Below are 19419 nucleotides of genomic sequence, written 5' to 3'. Positions count from 1 at the left end.
AACATACAGCGTATCCAGAGAGTTTTGTATTGTATGTACTGCGACATGCATTTTTAATTGCAGATACATCATCACATTGAACCAAAATGTATTGTTTAATCATTCGTGGTAGAGGACAACGCATAAACAGTTTTCTGTCTGCCTTGTCGGGGACAGTGTCTGGACCGTTCCTCATGTTAATAAAAGGCTAATATCAGTCCCATATATTTTGATCAAATCCCATTCTTTTCCTGCCAAGGAGAAGGCGACACAGCACTTATGGAAGGAAATAAAACAATAAATATCACAGCAAAATACCGTACAAATCCCAAAATGTCAGCGGCTGTGAAAGTATTTCCCCCCCTTATGGCCTCGCCATTGATCCGACATAAATCAGTCCGGGGAATACTTTCACTAACCAATACCTGATGGGAAATCTCTCTTTGTCTCAGGTGCTGTGGTCATTTGTGCTAAAAGGTCAGGGGTCAGTTAGAGCAGCAGCCAATTAAAGCCCTGCAGATTTGACGCGAGGAGGAAACAATCTCCAACCCCATCTGTGGACCTTCGCCTCGGGGGCCTGGTCACCAATAACTGCCCTACCTCTCTGTACACTGTGTGTATGTGTGTGTGCACCTGCACCTGCCTCCCTTCCTTTATATTGTTATACATCTCTTTCAACATTTTTATATACTGTATATATATTTTTCTACATTCAGAACCGCCACCTTTTTTTATTGTGGAGAGGTTGGGTGTCAGGGGCAGTTTCTCATGGTAGGTTCTCCCCAAGGCAAATTGGTCCCAAGGGAGTTGGAAGACGGATTCATAGACCCCATATGAATTGGTCAAGAAGAGGCTCGCCCAAAATAGAGAAACCAGAGCCCCCCTTCTGGAGCCAGACCTAGGGGTGGTGGAGCTCGCTGGTGAGCATCAGGTCACAGCTCAAAAGAACTACATGGAGCTTCACCGGCAGCGATAGACACTGGGATCAGGTGCATTCTCATGCATGACGGGGAGGGAACCAGAGCTAGTGTGGGAGGTGGAACGATGCCAAGTAGATATAGTAAAGCTCACCTCTACAAGTCGCACCGAACTCCTGAACAAAGTCCTGGATTCCTATTTTCTGGAGTTGCCCAGGATGAGAGGTACTCAGAGTTCTTCCCAGAGAAAAGATCAATTCGGAGTGTCTAGCATTCTTATAGTCTTTGAGTGGGGCCCTGGAAAGAAAACCACCAAGGGACTCTATAGTTCTACTGATGATGGAGAAACATGGGATTGATTGGGAGGAATGGCCTGATCCATCTAAACATGTATGGTGCTCGGGCTGTACTAGCTAAAGATTTAACATAGGGTGATTCAGAAGTGCACTTGGTACCAGGACACCTAAGGCCAAAGACTGATGATCAGCTTGCGGTTGGTATCATTAGATCTGTGTCCTCAAGCAACTGATCACCACCTGGTGGTGAGCTGGACCGGGGTAGTAGGGCAGGCTGCCGGTGATATCTGGCAAATCCAAATGGGTAATGAGGGTGATCTGGGAACATCTGGCTGACGCTTGTGTCTCTTTGGGTAGTGAAGGAGCTCAGAGCAGAGCCACGGCTGCTTTGTGTCGAAAGGAGTCAGTTGAGGTGATTCGGGCATCTGAACAGGACGCCTTCTGGGCTCCTTCCTTTGGAGGCCTTTCAGACCTGTCCAACTGGTGGAAGGCCATGGGGTAGACCCAAAACATATCTCATCTGGCTTGGGAAGGCCTCAGGATTCCACATGAGGAGCTGCAAATGTTGCTGTGGAGAGGGACATCTGGACTACCTTGCTCAGCCTGCTGCCACTGTAGCCCAGAAAAAAGATGGATGTCTGTCTACATTCGATACACACTACAAATAAATCTGTTTAGGTTCTTGCCTGTGCATGCATGTGTATCTTTTATTACTACCCCACATACACACACACACGATCACTAGTCCGAGGTGTCAGTCCACAGACGTAGTTCTCAGCTTGCAGCGGTCGCAGAGGTCGCCGCAAGCCAGCACACTCCATTTCCCAGGTTGCTGCTGGGCTGGCCAAGGGCAGGACGGCACGTTGTTCGCTGGCTTGATGAAACATGTCCAGCTCGGTGTGTGTGCCGTGTGGGAAGGGGTGGAGGGTCAGAGTGTGTGTGTGTGTGTGTGTGTGTGTGTGTGTGTGTGTGTGTTATGCTCTTTCTAGTTCAAGATGGCACACTGACAAGTCAAAGGCTCATACATCATTCTGTGGCAGAGTGGCAGAGTGATATTTATGGGTGTCTGATGCAACTGTGCAGAGTGTTTGCTCTGTGTGTGTGTGTGTGTGTGTGTGTGTGTGTGTGTGTGTCAGAGTGTATGAGTGCAAAAAATACAAAGAGACAGAGGGAGGAATTCCTTCTCAAGTAAAGGCAGGCCTCACTGAGGTTTACTTTGAGTGGAAACGGATGTCAGCGTGCTTACATGTTCACTATTACCTCAAGTATAGCTTTATCAGAGAAGAGCTGTGTGATTTCCCTGAAAGGTTCGTGCTCGCCTTCAGAAACAACCACTCCAACACCGATACTGGACCGTTCAGGAACATCCATTCTTCTGTTTCGGAAGCTTTTCTTATGGAGTCACATTATTGTTAATCTCTATGAACAGATATTTACATACGAATGCAGAATAGGCATTTTAGCGTTTTAGCTTTTTATTAGTTTTATTGTATTGTCTGCATTCATATGCAAATATCTGTTTATGCAGGAGAAATGTGTTTTTTTCGTCGTGTGTCGGAGTCTTGGCCTGGATATCCGTCATCAGCTGGATACCACTGAAGCTTTGTAGAAATCTGAAGTAAAAACAGGTGGATGGAACATTGTTCCACAAATTAAATCAAATAAAAAAAAAATCCTTTGTTATATTCTGTTATATCTGTACTCACTGTGTTCAGCTGTGTGATTAGTGAAATATACCGAACAGCGATAAAACACCAAACGAATAATGAGTATTTCCACAAAGGGACAGAGTTGGTTTAGTCTTCGCAATCTGAAAGGAGCACACGAACAACTGAGTAAATATAGAAGACAAGATACAGAACCCCCGAAATCCCACAGAACACAAATTCTCATGTCTCTGTACCTAATTAAAAACAAACAGTTTATATATGTATGCTGCAAATTCTGCAAAAATAAATACATTTAGATTGAATAGATTGGATAGAAAGATGTGGACATTGACTGTGTACTGAGAGAAACAGGCCGTGACTTGGGTAAAGATTAAACGTTATATATCCTGACTGTCAACACCGACTGGCACTGAGTGGAACAGCCTCGGCACAACTTGGTCTGATATTAGTCATGATGCGTTCCCAACTTTAAGATTTCTTTGCATCATCGAAACTTTTGCAAGTTTGCCCCAACAGTTGAGCAAGCCTCAGTCAGAACATCGGTAAATTTGGTCTGTTCCTGTACTTAGATACGCTTAGATACAAAAATACATAGTCACATCTTTAAAAACTATCTAGCTAATCTAGATCAGCAAGTATCTAGTGATGAACTTAAGACATCCCCGGGTATGTATGGTCAGCCAATCACACAGCAGAGTACAGGAAACAGGACAGCAGGAAGTCGGCTGAGGAAACGTTGTGACATTTTAACAGCGACGTGGTGCTGCAGCAGCAGGTAATGTGCGAGTACAGGACTGAGCCCATTTCATCTGCATGCCAACAATCAGAGTCACTCAAAGAAAGTCCTCTTTCAGTCTTTGTGTCACATTTCAAATGAAATCAAAAGCAACAAACAGAATTAAACAATCGAAGTTATGACGACCCCTACAGCCGTTTTTATATCAGCTATTACCACTGTGCATGAATAAGGTAAATGTTCAACATGCAGCGGCTTTTGGCTTTCAGTTTAATCATGTTGTTTGCGTGATCTGAGAGAAAGATTCACCAAACCTGACAAAAACAAGCCTTCGGCGAGCTCGTAGTGGAGTAGGAGGTTGTAGACTGGAGCTAAAAACAAACTCCTAACTAAGCTTACGGCATTAATAAGAGCCGGCGATGTCATCATCTCTGGATGTGTGCTTCACAGACTCTGACTTCTTGCTTCTATGCAGTGGGCGGGAGAGAAAACAGCCTGCCAAGATATTGTTTTATAACATTCGACACCACTCTTGACAACCGTGAGCTGGTTTTACTGGCCAGCGAGAAGCGTTGTTTCCCTGTCAGTCCCACGGCAACGCCATCCCACACACACTCACCTCTGTGCAGCCCGCTGGAGGGCCGAGCGAGGGGAAGAGAAGGAAGGAAGGACGGACGGACGGACGGATGGACGAGGGGAAGGCTCTGAAAAACAAGCCTGACCGCGAGGAGGAAAACCTTTTGAGTGTTGTGTCACCGCTGCCAAAGTACAGCGGACTCGCAGCTTCGGTCATCCAAATGTGTTCGCAATAAAGTTTTAAAGGGAAACACACTCGAACACACACTCGCGTTGCACGCAGACGGTGTAACTGAAAGAACACCATCATCTGTTTCTCATTGTTGAGGAATCTTCTGAGCCGCTTCCAACTCTACACCCATCCTCCTCCGCCTGCTCCTTCCTTCCCTCCTTCCTCCTCGCTGCAGCGTGAACACACTATCTCAGAAACAGTCACTAGCAAGAGGAAGTGGACTGATAGGCGACTGTGAAGGCTGATTTACTCTCTGATATACTATTCATGCCAACAACTCTGTTAATGCAACATTTCAAATGAAGTCCATCATTAAACTTCACTTCATGACCCATATTTAGCATGTTTTAACGTCAGAGCTTTGTAACATACAGTCAGATATTTATGAGCATGCACATGTTTTAAATGTGTATTTCTGACTGTAACTCCCAAAGTGACAACCATACACATACATATATACATGTGTTTTCTCGGGAGGATAGAAATGAAAGTCTATGTTTACACAGTCATCAGTGAAGCGTTTAATATTTTAAATGGATTCACTGTATGTGGATTGAAGTAGAAGTGGATATGCATGGTTTTGGACGTGCATGTGCTTCCCAGCCTCGACTCCCCTCTTCATGGCCACATGGGTCGATAAACTATCAATATGAAGGCCGTGCTTCACGTTTCCACATTATTCCACATTCATTAATCGAGAATGAAAGTCGGAGGTTTGATCAGATTAGGGATGGGACTTTTGATCAAAAAACACTATTCGAATTCGATTCGAAAATCGACAGAACCCCGCCCGCCCCCACCCACACACCCAAACGCGCGCCACACATGACAGACAGGGTGAAGCGGTAACGGTTTAATGAGTCAATAATCAATGATAAACAAATAAACATAAACTTCCATTCACATCACATAGCCACACGTCTCAAACAATAATATAGGCTTCCATTTTATTATTTATATTTAATTTATTTTACTATTTACGTCTGTTAGAAGGAACCGCGGGTGAAACTGCCCGTTTAGGGAACGATATTGAAAGCGCTCGAACAGGTAGAATAAACCTAAGACATATTTTGTTTAGAAAAATTAACATGTCAACGTGGTCGGGATGGAGACGGGTACGCAGCCTATTGACAATCGGACCGGCTGCGGAGAACACACGTTCCACTTCATTTTCATTTATCAAAGTAAATGAGGACCATACGGAACTTTTGCTACCTCGCTGCATCTCTGCATCACACTAACAGTTACCGATTGCAATTCTTCTTCTGTTATTTTGACTACCTTTACTGTACGATAGCGGCCCCTCTGGCCGAATATTGCAACAGAGTATGTTAGGAACTAGGAAACGCCTTTCCGTGCTCATTTTTTTAGTGGAATGCAACGTAAGCCAAAACGGCATTCGAAATTACTATTCAATATTCGAACTCGTCACGAATATTCGACTATTTGAAAATCATGTCCCATCCCTAGATCAGATACCATTGTAACTCCACAAATCATGCAAACGTTATCTATATGTAGGGCTGCCACAAACGATTATTTTGATAGTCGACTAATCACCGATCTTTTTTTCCGATTAGTCGACTAATCACCGATTATTTTTTCGATTAGTCGACTAATCGGATCATACGTGAGCCACCTTCGCCCCCGAAGCCTTTCCAAACCCAGAGCCGGTCGCGGCGCACCGCCGCAGAGGAAATGCGCCTGGCGGAGGCCAGCCAGCACCGGGGAGAGATCCCACGAGGGGGATCCTCCCACACCGTGCGGAAGTTGCGGAAAAATCGTGGTGATTGTTTAAAATTGCAACACCGCCCTGAATTCACGGGGATTCACTGAAGTTGCATTGAAGTTGCAAATCGCAACATCGTGAATTCCTGGAGGGTCTGTGTTATGGTGTCATTTACGGTACAGTCAGGCCTGACGCCGATTACCACTACTGCACATGTGTGTAGGTGTGTGTGTGTATGTGACAGAAAGGCAGCCGCAGTTTCGAGAGAAAAGCAAAAAACGATTTTGTTCGTCGACATAATCGTGACTAATCGACTAATCGTGGCAGCCCTATCTCCATGACCCGTGAACTTCAGCCTTTGGGTTTCAGGCTGCAAAGGTTAAATTAACCAGGAAGAACTACAGTAGATTTAAACATGTCAAAAATTGTATATATATGTTCTTACATGTGAGCAGAGTTACTAAAGAGTTACTGAACATTATTTCTTATATATAGAGAGAGTTAAATAGGGTCATAATTTAAGAATCGACAGACAATCGCAAGATATGTAATTAAAGAAAGTGACTTTAGCATTCATAACCACTATATAAACATACACTATAATGTGGTCGTATGAAGACATAAGACTAAATTAAGCACTTTCTAATGTACAGAATTCATCAACGATTATATCTTCCCCTGTAAAAATATATTTATACATATTTTATATTATTGCAGCTGCTGTATACTGTCATTCTGTTTATGCACCAACATCCACTTATGGGATTCTACACTATGTGTCTGAATTATAAACGCTGTCTGAGGACAACCACATTACAGCGCGCTATAAACATTTATTAAATGTGCATATGCTGCTAATAAATTCTTAATGGGGTTGAGGTTGGCTGTGGCAGCTACAGGCTGAGAGGAGGATGAGAGGGGAGGAAGGGGGGAGGAGAGGGATGGAGTCCAAAGCCAAGCTGTCAGGACCCCTCCGGGTCAGAGCTCCACGGAGAAGAAGAAAAACACCAGCTCAGCTTTCACGTCCAGCGAGTGCTGCATAATTGCATCATCAAACCGTCAATAGCGCTCCCAGTGACAGATTGCATAAGCAGCATTTCTACTTGTCACACATGTTGTGTGTGTTAACAAGTCAAACAAGGTGACATATGAGTGAATCAGCGAGAGTCCGCCGTGCTTTCTGGCCAGGCTGCATTTTATGAAATGCAGGATTTGTCAAATTTTCCAGCGTTGCATGCCTACACGTCGTCTGGAGGAAGTTCTCCTTAAACCTTAACATGTGTTTACCGGAGCATTTAAAATCTATTCGCCGAAGCCTTTCACCCCTCCAGCGTGGCCTAAATCTGACGTCACGTGAAAGCAGAGAGAGAGAAAGACCCTCTCGGATGTTTCAGGCATTGCGTTGAGCCGCGGTGATCCATCCAAACCTTTTGAAGTTTATACCCTGGAAACATTTAAACTCCCTGCGTTAGTGTTTCCAGCAAGGTAAAGCAGGCTTGTGTAACATTTGGAATCAACATGGAATAGGAAATATAGACGGTGGGGGTGATATATCAGGAGAGGAAAGACGCGACATGTTGCTTCGTGTTCGGGCCTGTCTGTGTTTTGGTAAAGCGAGGTCATGCGAAGAAGAAGGTGAAGAGTACATCTGTCTCTCTCCTTCAAAGACAGACTCTCCTCTGTCTTTCTATCCCTCGCTCAGTTTTTAAATCCCGGCAGTATCACATGATAAAAGTGCTGCTTTTAAGAGCTTTTAGAAGTATAAAAAAGAACAGTCTCCCCTGCTCTTGTTCTTTCTCAGCACTTTGCATCCCCCTCCCTCCCTCCCACCACCTCCCGCCTCCCAACCACTGCCACCCTCGCTTGAGCAATCATATGGTTGGTATTCTTTATGCATGCACATGCTTTCATGGCCCATATTGGATTTGCTGATAAAAATAGAGGGGGGAAAATGAAAAGAATATTGCGAGCAAACAATTCTGACGTGGATATTCAAATGCACTCCTGTGATGTGTTGTTGAGGGGAGAAATGAGGGCTGCTCTGAGGTCAGTTCCAATACTGCAGGCCCAGATCAACATAAAAGGGGGAACGGGCTCCCTACGCCTGATCCGGAGTCAGTTCATCAAATATTAATGCTGTGTGTGGTATTCCTGGGAGCGTAGCCCGACCCGAATACAATTACAAGCAATAAACAGCAGTTCTGCTTTAATCACAAGAGCAACGTTTACATGATTAATGCAATATACTCCAATCTCATATCGCTGTTATGAGCTCAAGCTGAGAGCATAGTGCCAACGTTGTGATTATGCACATGATTATGTTGATTTTTTTTTTTTTCATATTACCTCTTTTCATTTGTCTTTATCACGGACTCCAGGATTTTCAGCGCGGCTGACACGGCGTGGGTCTGCAGACGACGCTCGCTTCAAACGCTCTGAAATGCGGCCAGCTCGGAGATGAATTCAGGGCAGGTTTGAAGTCAGTCCCAAATTCTGCCTCTTCTGTCTCTCGTCGTCCAACATTTCTGCACAAAGGATGTAAAATGTGTTGCTCATTTAACATATTCTTCAATTTTCTGCTTTCTATAATGCCCCCAAACCTCAAAGATTTCTTATCGACGCATCGCCATTCAGCTGTAAAATGGATCAAGAAACGGGTCAAGAAGAGATGAGGAGCGATCCGGTAACACGGCAAGTTTTTCTAAACACTTTTCACTAGAGCAAACTATGACATTTACTGCCAGACATCTTTACAGAGCTTTCCAAAGCTCTGTCAAAATGTAAATGAAGACACCAAAAGAGAGAGAGAGGCGAAAGAGTTTGTAAAATGACAAACCCCCCGCTCTGATTAGGCAAACCCACTCCTGATTAGGCAGAATCAGTAAGCTAAGGACGGCATCAGTGTGATTGGAGGTGGCGGGTTTGAGAAGTGAGCAACAGTAAAGAGGCTCTCAACACTGATGGCCGGCCTGACTGCTACTTGACTCACCATGGCAGACCTCTGTAACAAGACGCCATAACCCGCCCGCCCCAAACCGGCACACGGATCACAGACACTAAGTAACAAGCAGCAAGTCCCCCAAATACAATGACAAAATATGTTGTTTTGTCTATGCTCTCCAGGAAGACACATGGAAGCATTTTCATCATGTGCCTTGCAACAATGTTATGAAGCACAGTCGTATGATGTGACAAAGCTCTGGTTGAAGTTCAGACACAAAAACAACTTGGTTAGGTTCAGGGAAAGATCATGGTTTGGGTTCAAATACGTCCTTTGTTAGTGGGAGCATTGTCGCCGTGGGTACAATAATAAACACTTGGTTATAGTTAAAACGACTGTGGTCATTCTTGGAAAAAAAAACACCAGCTTTGCTGGTTTGGTTGAAGTCAGACGTTCATATTCATGTAGTTTTACTGCCAACACTTGAGGTCAGAGGCACCATTCTAACATTGTTGTTGGACTTTTCCAACACCGACCTCACAACATACATACACATTACGACACACAGCATTTGTTTCTGAGGAACCAGCACGCTAATGCAGTGCAGAATAATTGGGTCATGAACACATTAACACAGTTAAAAGCAAGGGAAAGCACTAAGGTAGGAAGTTGTGGGGGTGGGTGGGTATGCAAAGTGTTTACGTTGACAGCAAAGATGGTGGTTCATGTCCCATCTCCAACCTACAAATCTGTTTAACGACTTATCTAAGTCTTCCATCCATCAGGTTGGAGGCGATGCAAGCTGTTATTGGACAAGAAGCAGGGTACATCCTGGACAAGTCGCCAGTTCATCATAGGGATGACGCACGCACACAATAGCACTTATGGGCAATTCATAGTCACTGGTTAACCTAATAATCTGCATGCATTTGGACTGTGGCAGGAGGCCTGAATACCAGGAGAGAACCCACGCATACATTGGGGAGAACATGCCAACTCTAAGTCGAAAGAAAGTCTTCTTGCGATGAGCCGACAGTGCTATTCTTGTAGTATCTTTGTCTTGTGGTTGAGCAAGGCACAAGTAACATGACAAAGTTATAGTGCAAGGAGGTTGGGTGGATGTTTGGGCAAAAGCAAAGCCTTTGACTTAAACACCAAAAACTGTGATTCCCATCCTGTCATTAATAACTAATGTTGGTTTCTCTTAACCATGATCTATATAGAAATATTTATATTATTCTAGCATACTGTAGACTTGTCCGTTTAGTCTTTAAAGTTAAGTTTGGCAGTTCATTCTGAGGACTGCATCACCACTACCACGTGCATACATTCCAGTCCTGGTGACATATGAAGGAGGATTAAAAGGGAGATTTAAGAGTTTTCGTTTTTACCATTAAGAGTTTCAAAAAAAGATAGCGCTGACTGGAAGCTTGCAAAACTGGAAAGAAAACCTGTGTTCCATCTGAACTGCCAAACATTCAATTTGAAATATATCCACCCCCTCCATCAAGTCCTTCCCAGATCTCAGTATATCGTCCGTTTGTCCAACCTTTTTTCCTTCCTGTCCCTGTGCAACGGTTTGTCTATTTCTCTCAGTTTGGCCAACAGTTGCCAAAAATGGATCGACTCCCTCTAAAAGATCATCAGTATCTTCGGTGCCTCAATAAAGCGGTGTAATCAGACCAAATGTTTGTGTTCCGCTTAGGTGAAGGCACTAAAATTTACTGTCGGTTGGTAGATTGAATTGTTCTCGTGAGCTGATTCAAGACGGGGAATTAAAAATGGTTTGTTGTTACTTTTAAACACAGGATTGTGCCAAAGTAGAATTAGATTTGATGAGGAGGGGAATGATCAAATAAGCTTGTTAGTTTGCCACCAGGTTGTAAGTGTTTTGTTAATTGTTTAGCCAGTGAAACGTGGGTTGGTTTTAATTATTTGGTCGATAAATAACGGGTGTTTTTTTGGGTAAGGCTTGATTTCCCGTGGTGCTAGCCATGTGGAATGTACTGTTTGGTCCTGTGTAATATATCCAGTGAAGGAAACATAAAAGATTTTAGTAACCTCTCATTGACTCCTGACTCTTGGGGCATGCATTGTCAATGTAGTTGATTTTTCAGACAATACAATTTTACCAATGTTCATAAGTGGTCATTTCTCCATATCTCATTTATTATCTTCCTTTGTGTCTTGGATATTTTCAGGCATACTTGAAATTAAGTTTTTAGTCTGTTTCTTGTTTCTTGCGTGCATTTGTGAAGGCCGATGATTGCTGACCTCTCAATCTCAATTATTTATATGAAGAGGTAGAAGTTAGTATCCGGAGATGTCACCAATGTGAGGCTTGTGTGTTTGCAGAAGGACCAGTGTAAGATTTAGCAGAGGTGGAATACATTCATTAGTTTTCATTAGTGTATAATCACCTGAAATTAAGAATCATTGTGTTTTCGTTGTCTTAAAATGAGCAATGACGATGACCATTGATGTTTCGGCACTCTGGAAGTTCATTTTTTTCCAATTAGTTTCCCTGGAAATACAGTGTGTCATCATAACATTATAGCTTAGCACCTCTGCATGTAAATAAGCAAATTAAGAAACAATCAAGTATTGCGAGGTACATCACCAGCAGCTGTTCAATGGATTGAGTGAGATTCTGTGAGTACACGAAGAGGTCTTGATGCTCACAACAACATCTGTGATCTCTTTTTAAAAGTCAGGAGGCTGATCGTGGATGTTTTTAAGTTCTCGGTGTACGGCGGTGATGGGTGCTGCAATTCATTTTTTAAAATGTGTTAGGATTTTTAAAGTCTTCTCGTGTGTCCCCAGGCTAAAGATACCTGAGTAGCTCTCCCTTCCTCCCTGCTGCCTGCCGTTTTTATCCTTTCATCCTCTCCTGTCCATTTTCATCTTCAGTTGGAAAGGGAAACCGTGGTTCCATCTAAACTGCCAAACATTCACTTTGAAATATACCCCCCTCCCCCTCTCCATCGAATCAATCCCAAATCCGCATATATCTTTATTTCTCTGTTTCCCCCCACATTTTCCCTTCCTGTCCTTTTGAGGCTGTTGATTGACTTCTGTTCTTTGGCAGATTTTTCTCAGAGTTGTTGACGTGGAGATTTGTGAACGGACCTTGGTTCTGAACGTTGGCTTATTGCCCGCTTATAAATCTCTCTACACTCAGTGAGTTTGGGTCCAGATCTGGATCTCTCCATGCAGCCCCCTCCTTCCCGCCTCTGGCGGAAGAAACCCATAAAACTTCCCTGGCCTATAAACTAGCCCACTGGAAGAACCATCTCCCCCCTTCTGTGCTTTTTATGGCCACTTCTAATCTTTGTACTGTATATAGGCCTTTCTGAAGCTGAAGGATGACTCGCTGTCACGATAAACAATGGGATAATTAAGTGCAATGAAAAAGCTGGATAACAGGTGCAGTATGTTGCTGAGAGGATGTCAAGCGTTGGGTGCGTTCCCAGCCAAGCCTTTAGGGGAGATGGAAAAACATGTGACAATAACTTGACTGAGCTTGAATAACTCTTTATGATTCAACGTTAAGTGCTCATTTCAGAAGTGGCAGCTCAGTAATATTTAATACTCTGGAAAAAAGCCCTGTACTTATTTTTTCCACCACAACTGGACAAAATGACAGAATCGACTTCATTTGTGCCAAAAAACTGTATTTCTTAATAGGATAGTCCGGGTTATTTGAAGTTGGGTGGTAAGAGGTACTTCCTCACCTACAGTAGATGGCAGTCGGCACACCCCAAGGAAGGGACATGGAAGCTAAGCCATGTACTGCTGTGGAAACCTTAAAGAAGGCAAACATACTATAATCTATATCAGTTTAAGTGAACACTATATTTTACCTTGCAGCTAATGTTTTAAAACACAAAGAAACGAACCAATTAAGCCAGCAATAGACCAGCGACTAACGAGCGATATATACACTTCGGTTTCCCCACTTCAGTTGGAAAGGGCCATCTGACGGCAAGGTAAGGCGGTGGAAATGACTGGACAGTCCCATGTTCTGAGAGGTAGATGAAGTCTGTTAGGTTTGCAAGTGCTTAGCGTACACATTGATTTGCCTTCTTTTAGCGGTCCACAATATGTTGCTGCCCCTGTCCACAGCAGTACATTACTTAGCTTCTAACTGGGGCTGTACTGTCCGCCATCTACTGCAGCTGAGTAACACATACAACCCGACTTAAAATAACTCAAACTGTCCCTTTAAGATTTCTCACTTGGATACCTTGAAACAAAACAGTGTTGCGTGACCGTGCCCTCTTCTTCAGTCCTTATTGGATTTTAAGTAGAGGGGAAAAAATAGACAAAACAGACGTATGTTACTATCCGCCTGCCTTCCACCGCTTCCCCTCCCTCTGCATCCCAAAGTCAAGCAATCAAGTGGGTAAACACATTTGCACACATATACACACAACTGCTACAAGTGGCTGTGGATGTTTGTCCTTCTCTTCTCCTCCATCTCTCGCTCTATCTCTCCCTCCATCCAGGCTAATCTCCCATTAAAATGGCACTGACTCTGCGGGCTGTGTTTACCCCGGCGGATATGAAGTGTGTATTCCTATTTTTTTTTCCATTTTTTTTTTTTAAACCAATGCCTTGTTGTTTGAAGTGCTAATTCTGTTGTTCTGCCTTTATCTTGTGATCAGAGGGCCTTCTCGCCTCTCACTTCACACCTCTGGAGGGACAGGAACGGTCCCAGGTGAAAGCTTTTCACTCGATTGTCCTGGTTTTTCAAACTGCTTTAAAATAAAATAAAACCAGTGCTCCATTATGTAGCGTAACAGCAAACTCAATGTTTTTTTTAACCAAACCTGAGAGAAACATTTGAAGTGAACTTTTTTTTTTTTTATAGATCATTGCTCCATTTTTTGTTGCACAATGGGTTGCAAGATTTATATTTACACCGAGCAGAGAATAAAGAAACACTATACTTGCCAAGTTCATTTTGCACATATCCAGAATTTGTCCTCCTGCATTTGAATATTTAGAAGCAGTAGGCAGCTATTGTCTGGCACCTGAGGACCGAATCCAAATCTGAGCCCAGTGCTTTGGCAAATTTGAAGAAAGAATAAGTTACTGGATGTCACAAATGGCAAATTCCCATTAAGCGGAATACCTTCATCTAGTTCCCAACCTAGGGTTCAAGAACCTAGGGGTCCCCCTTAGGAATTTTTATAGAACTCACCTGCTCAAATAATATTAAGGCTTAAAGTTATGCAGCATTGAGATCATGGGCACTCTGATTGACAGCTGAGTGTCACCACAGGTGGCTTGTTTGAACAACCAGACTTCAAGAGAGGTTAGCGGCCAGGATCCTTAGTGATAATGTCACTAAAGTGTCAGGGTCAGGTTTAAATTTGCTTAATGTTGGACTATATTATAAACTAAAAAACATGGCAAAAGAGAACAGATGCCGATCTGTTGGTCTAAATTAAACAGGCCTGAATCAAAACGTGACTCCCACATCAAGCAGGAGCTGACACAATTTGTCTCTTGTCACCTGTGACGTCCAAACTCAGTGGAGAGCGAGGCCATCGCGAGGTACCACACCGCATTACACTTAACGTCACTGCCGCGAAGATCCGGTGGAAATTAAACTTAGTAAAGAATGCCATGACTAAAGCTTGCCAATAGAAAAAAATGGCATTTCATGCATGTCTTTGCTTGTGGGGGGAAACAAGAAAAACCTTTTGAAAAACATCGTTGCCAAAGCCAGTCCGTCTCCCAATTGCTGGGGTATTTATGCTCTTTTATGCTCTTTCAAACTCCAGAAACCCTCAGCGCATTGATCCTTTAGTGGAAAAGGATTTAAGTGCACTCATATAGTCAATCCATTATATATCTCTTCAGTGGCTAATAACGTCTTGAGAAGAGGTAGCATTCTGTGCCTGATTCTTACAATGTTTACATCAGCTTTTACCGAGTGTGATAATCCATTCAGCATGGAATCGGATCCATTGGAACAACGCCTCAAAGGTGTGTGTGTGTGTGTGTGAGCTTATGTATGTGTCTATGAGTGCAACTCAGCTGGAATAACTCAGTCAGGGCTGAGCTGAGCAGGTGACCCAGAAAAAGAGCAAACAGAGATGGAGGGAGTGAAGGAAGGGAGGAAGTCAGGAAGGGGGGAAAAAAAGAGAAAGTCTGATATTTATAGATATGAGGATAATGATGGTACCCAACAGAGAGTGTGAACACAGAGACTTGTGGATAAAGTGTGTGTTTGTGTGTATATACAGTGTTGGTGAGAATACATTCCAGCACTAAAACCTGCCTGTTTGCAGATAACACTCTACATCATCAATATCCCTCCTGTTCAATTCCAGCATATCAAACTCCAGCCAGTCCATCTACTTATCCCTCCATTCCTTTATTTGTACTTCCCGCTTCCAGCTCCAGCAAGGTAGACTTTGTGAGTTACCTTTTTTTTGAGATAACAGTGAGGCAGATAAATAAGTTTTTTTTTTTTTTGTCAAAGTTTGCCTGAAACTTAAAAAGAATTTCATTAGCACAGGTTTCAAGGGGAAGTTTAATTGTCCAGTTATCGGCTGAATGCTATTTCACGGGATCCAGAATCCGAAAAGAGCTGCGCAAGGGACCTTGGAGGGAGATAGTTTTGCAAAAGAAGGTTGTGAGATGTGGTTTGAACGCTCTCAAAAGGAAATCTATTTTTGCATTCTCCTGTTTTTTGCCCCCCACTAATACAGAAACTTTTCAAGTTGTTTGAGTCAACATCAACAAAAGTTCTTCTACTTATAACTCTTCTTTGGCTATTCAAAAATGTTCCTTGAGTTGCCATATAATTCATACATACGATCACCATTGTGTTAAACCTGTAATCTTTGTGTGTATAAACAGTAAATATCCCTATTCCACTACTGTTGTAATCCATATTATGGCAAGAACCACTCAACAACAGTCCAACTTTACGGATCATTACTTGTAATGATTAAGTCAGTCACTCAATTTCATGAACTCTGAGTCTTCAAGTGCAGCCACAAAAAACGTCAAACATTACGAATAAACTGAAAAAAACAGAGTTATCTCTGAAGTTCATTACAGTTACCAGCCAGTTAATGACACATGAATGCTCTACAGAGTTCAAGTAGCAGACAAATCTCAACATTTAGAGGAGACTGTGTGAATCAGACCTCCATGGTTGAATAGCTGCAAAGAAAACACGACAGAGGGAAACCAATAAGAAGACGAAGAGAACTGCTTGGGCCAAAAAACACAAGGAATGGACATTAGACCAGTGGAAATCTGGACTTTGGTCCAAATGTGGGATGTTTGGTTCCAACTGCTGTGTCTTTGTGTGACACGGAGAAGGTGAACGGATTGTTTCTACATGTGTGGTTCCCACGGTGAACAAGGAGCAGGAGGTGTGCTGGTGACACAGTTGGTGATTTGTTTAAAATTCAAAGTATACTTAACCAGAATGGTTACCATACCATTCTGACATCCCAGCTGACCCAAAACACACCTCCAGGCTACGTAAGGGCTATTTAAACCAAGAAGGAGAATGATGGAGTGGTGCGACCTTAACTCAATTGAGATGGTTTGAAAGGAGTTCAAGAAAAAAATCAGCCAACAAGTGTTCAACATATGGAAACTCATTTCAGACAGTTGGAAAACAGTTCCAGGTGACGACCTCATGAAGCCGATTGAGGGTATGCCAAGAGCCTACAGAGCTGTCAAAGAAATATGAAAATTATAAGATATAGATCATATTTTGCTTTGTTTACAACAGAATTCCATATTTGTTATTTGATATCTCTAATTCACAATGTAGGAAATAAAATAAACAGTGAATGAGAAGGTGTGTCCAAACTTTTGACTGCTACTGTAGATTTTTACGAGGGAAGGCAAAAGTTTTCTCGGGGAAAAAGCAAAAGTTTTGTGACAGAATTAGATGACAGCAATGGTATTTTATTTTTTGTTTTTTTTTGTTTTCTCCCATTCATAATATTTTCCAACTTGTCCTCTACACGGCTCTGAACCATCCAACACATTGCACTGAATTTTTTTGCGGGGGGGGGGGAATTGTCTGGCATGAAATAAGTCAAATGTAAATATGCCAGATGCCAGTGGGAGTATGTTCAGTCCAAAACTATTGATAGTGGCCTTCAGAAGCCCATACTGGTCGAACTCTATTTCCAGCAGCCTTTAAAGGCAACATTAATCCCTTTCTTTCTCCATCCATTGTCCCTTCTTGCCTCCCTCCTTTGTTCCGTTCACCAGTGTCCTTCCCACCATGTTGTCATGCAGAGCCAGGCGGTAGTCGGTAGGCCTGCTGACACTCTGTTCCATCGCTCAGACCCACACTGTCACCTGCCTCATTAGTGCTGAACTGGTGGAGAAGAGACACACACACACACAAAATCCGAAAGCTGCACGAATGCACACACACTTCCCACGGTCAACAAATGTGAATGTACGCGCATGCACAGCCAGACGTTCACATGCACGGGCGAGCATCCGTACACTCGACTGAGAGAACGAGAAAAAAAATAAGGAGGGAAGAACTTGTTCTAGGTCACTGATATGTGTGTGACAGCATGCCAGAGTGTGTGTGCAGCAGAAGCCTTTTTACTGAGTCGACTGTCTCGCTGTGACACAAGGTTTTGATTTTCCTCTTGTCTGACAGAAGTGACTTATGGCCGTACCGCTGTCTGTTAAAGACCCCAGGCCTTCCAAAACAGGAGGCTGTGTTCAAAAAGTCCAGATATTATAAAGTACAGGCCAAGCAAGCAAAACGGGAACTAACATTCAACTTACGTGTTGTTAAAGACTGAGAACGTTTGTTTTTTTTTCCCTCTGGACAAAACCTGCCAATAGCTGATTTGCTGTGCCAGTATTCATCTTTTTTTTTTTTTTACAATTTACCATTTTCATGCTAAAAAATTAGTCAGTGTTTTGTCCTGAATTGTGTTCTTGGCAGAGAGGAACGGCCCCTGCAAAACAGCAATTATGAGACACGGAAACTCATCACTAAAACCGAGCATTATAATAGTAATGACGATGATGAACACATTCATGCATACTTGTGTGGAATCTGATTAAAACGCCACATTAGAATCAGTTCAGGTTAAGGGGTTTTCCGCAGAGACGGCCAATGTAGCATTTATCAGCTGTGCAGTAAAAGCCACATGAGGTTGTAATGTTTATTAAATACCGGGAAAAAACTAAATAGTTCAAAAAATGGAGAGACAACTTTGCAGCGTTTATCGTTAGTCAGAGAAAATGTTTGAATTTTAAAGGGCCGTGTTGGTTTATCCAACTAGGGCGGCCTTTCTGCAGGTTTTCATTGAAACCCATCACCACAAGACGAGGGTTGGGAAATTATGGAGATTTTCAAAGTTGGAAACTTTCAATGGGAATTAACAGGAATTAATGGTAATAAATGGGGAACTTCAATATGTTTTTGCATAATCTTGACTGAAATAACCAGATTTCATGCAAGAACTTGCATATCTGCGATTCCTCAGGATCACATTTGAGCTTGTGGACTACATAATATTGTTATATCGGCTACAACACATGGATGTGGCCTCTGTGACGTTACCCATAGGCTTCTGAAGAGGCACTGGAAGCTCTAAGCTACATGCTACGTCATGGAGGATGCAATATTTTCCACAATATTTCACCAACAGGCGATTTGTACCAACCCGACTGACGGACCAACTAACTAAACAACATTGCCAAAGTGTTAACCAGCTGAATCATTATTAGAGTTAGACAGTACTGACCATACAGCAGTGTAGTATTCTATAACGGTATCGTATCATGTTATAATCAGATTGTTGTTATTTCAAGATGAATTTAGCACAGCTAGCAGCAAACTTAGAAAACCGGCTACCTAACTCTGCAGCCAAAAGTTTAAGATTGTGTCGGCATGGAAACATCTTCCACATCTTTGTTGCTTTTAAAATGGACACCTGACTTGTATTTAGCTTTGCATCACTTTTTTTTTCTCCTTCTGTTTCTCTTCACCGACGTTGCTGCTCCAACTTTCATTGCGGCCGTTACCCTCCTTAGATTTAAACCAAGGTCACCTCTGACCTCCAAAACATCAGCTACAGCCCCTGAAGTGGAATCCGAGACTCCCAAACCAATCAATCAATCTGCAAGACACAGTTCGTTTCTGTCGTGAGATGAGAGGTTGTCTGTTTTGTGTTATTCCTCGCGGCTAATCAGTCCCATACCCGCGGTTTTAAAGCCATGTTTCAAATGAGACTTGGTGCGGCGGAGGGAGAGAGCTCTTCATAAACATGTGGATAAAATAAATCATCTGAGGTTTGAGCACTGCAGGGAGGAGAAGGAAA

General features: G+C 42.9%; 1 long non-coding RNA gene across 3 annotated transcripts in view; it reads right to left on the bottom strand.

Moving 5' to 3' along the window:
• The window catches only part of LOC113748377 (uncharacterized), a 136439-nt gene that overhangs the window by 9773 nt on the left and 107247 nt on the right, over positions 1-19419 (bottom strand). For 2 of the 3 annotated variants that reach the window (XR_003464309.1, XR_003464310.1), the window contains exons 5-7: positions 8482-8660; positions 2899-3002; positions 2653-2805 (exon numbers count right to left, since the gene is read on the bottom strand). This is a non-coding gene — a long non-coding RNA (uncharacterized LOC113748377). Of the gene's footprint in view, positions 1-2652; positions 2806-2898; positions 3003-8481; positions 8661-19419 lie in introns of those variants that run through there. The other variant, XR_003464311.1, reaches the window with a different exon arrangement.

The sequence above is a fragment of the Larimichthys crocea genome, chromosome XX (assembly GCF_000972845.2).
Source record: "Larimichthys crocea isolate SSNF chromosome XX, L_crocea_2.0, whole genome shotgun sequence".
NCBI lineage: Eukaryota > Metazoa > Chordata > Actinopteri > Sciaenidae > Larimichthys > Larimichthys crocea.
Note: the sequence above shows the minus strand (reverse complement) of the source record. Positions and strands in the feature narration are given on the sequence as shown.